The 2,096-nt window shown below is 37.9% G+C and overlaps 1 pseudogene; it reads left to right on the top strand.

Annotated features, from left to right (window-relative positions):
• Positions 1-419: 419 nt before the first annotated feature.
• On the top strand, positions 420-1,370 carry LOC116155207 (olfactory receptor 8K3-like; annotated as a pseudogene).
• Positions 1,371-2,096: the final 726 nt, after the last annotated feature.

The following is a 2,096-nucleotide window of genomic DNA, read 5'->3' as shown; positions in this document are numbered from 1 at the left end:
GTCAGGAAGCAAAGGGTTATTACTTTTTATTATAATTCTTTCTAAAATTGATACATTGTAACCAATTATGTGCCGTTTAAATGAAAAAAAATTTTTGAAAAAATGTAACAATTCCCACTCTGATCGAACTTCTCTGATGACATTGTTGACAGAGCTGTAAAGGAAATGTATGTACCTTGAAGTGATAACCAGTACATGACACACAAAAATAAGATGGCTGCTTTAGATCTTAGGTTGTAACGGTCTCTAAATTTGGTTCCAGGTTCAATGAGGGAGGTGAGTCTTGTTTTAAATCACTCTGTCTAAAATAATGGGATCTGTCTTACACAGAATGACTGTGAATACTAAACTTTTCACAGATGATGTCTTCTGAAACCCAGTGTCCCTTCTAATGGTTCTTCCCACAGTTAATTTCCTCCATGGCCTGGATGGACAGACACAATCAAATGGAGCTGAAAGAATTCATTCTCTTGGGAATCACAGACCACCCTGAGCTCCAGGCTCCATTACTTGGGCTCTTTCTCATCATCTACATGATCTCAGTGGTGGGCAACTTGGGCATGGTCATCCCCACCAAGGTGGACTCCAGGCTCCAGACACCCATGTACTTCTTCTTTCTCAGACACCTGGCTTTCATTGAGTTTGGTTATTCAACAACTGTGGGGCCCAAAATGTTTGTAAGTTTTATAAGTGACCAAAACACAATCCCCTGTAATTAGTGTGCCACACAGCTGGATTTCTTCATCTTGTTCATCATCAGTGAGCTTTTCATCCTGTCAGCAATGGCCTATGACCATTCTGTGGCCATCTGTAACCCTCTGCTCTACAGTGTAGTTATGTCCCAAAGCATGTGCTGGGTGCTGGTTAGAGTCCCCTAACTTTACAGTGCCTCTGTGTCTCTGATAACCACCATAAAGATATTTACTTTATCATTCTGTGGCTATGTCATTAGTCACTTCTACTGTGACAGTCTTCTCTTGTTAAGTTTGCTGTGCTCAAGCACCCGAGAAATTGAGTTGTTCATACTGATCTGTTCAGTGTTTCATTTGGTTTCATCTCTTCTGATTGTCCTTGTGTCCTACATACTGATCCTTAAGGCCATCCTCAGGATAAACTCTGCAGAAGGCAGGTGCAAAGCCTTCTCCACCTGTGGGTCTCACCTGACAGTGGTAGTTGTGTTATATGTGACTCTCTCCTTCATGTACATGCAGCCCAAGTCCAGTCATTCCTTCAATTCTGATAAAATAGCCTCTGTGTTTTTCACTTTGGTAATTCCCATGCTGAATCCTATGATCTACAGTTTGAGGAACAGAGAGGTCAAAGGTGCCCTGTGTAGGATGTGGAAAAATCTGTGCAAATTCCCTATATAAAGTTTAATAGGCAATGCATATAAAACAAATTAGACTATAGACAACTGTTTATTACATGTGATTAACTGTTAGAAAGCAGTAATGGGTGAAAGGAATGCAAACTAGAAACATGTCTCTCATTTTCAACTTATAGATATTCAAGTATTGATCAACTTTGATTTGTCCTCAACTTTTAGGGCAAGACTGAAGTCCACATCCCTGTTCTCACGTTGCCAAATATTTATGTTGAAATTGAAGGGAAGTCTTTTTCACTGCATCTACCATTAAATAATCTTGTTTTCAAAGGTATGCTTGTGTCTTTTAATAAAATATTTCATGTGTGTGTGTATCACACAATATTTAAATACTAGTGCCTGTCATACTGGCATACTGACACATGGAAGATGACAGTGACTGTTCTGTGTGCTGGACATGTATACAGCAATAAAAAAATGCATTAAAAATATTGGCCTTCATGATGCTCTAACTCTGTCTCCTTTGTGGTTGCTGACACCTCAGATTTCTGTTAAATTATATGTAAACATGTATATGCTCAGGGAAGCAAAAATAAAAGTGTAACTGTTTTCAAGTAGCATAATTGTGTTAATTAAAAATCCAAAAGAATTTTCAAGCTAAAAAATTAGAAATAAAAGGTGAATTTTGCAAAATTGGTGGATACAAGTTCTGCATACCAAAAGTTCATTATGTTTCTATATACTAGAATGAAACAGGTAAAAATAAAATTTT

This window comes from Camelus dromedarius, chromosome 35 (assembly GCF_036321535.1).
Source record: "Camelus dromedarius isolate mCamDro1 chromosome 35, mCamDro1.pat, whole genome shotgun sequence".
Classification (NCBI taxonomy): Eukaryota; Metazoa; Chordata; class Mammalia; order Artiodactyla; family Camelidae; genus Camelus; species Camelus dromedarius.
The sequence above is the reverse complement of the archived record's forward strand: the minus strand, read 5'-3'. Positions and strand labels throughout refer to the sequence as shown.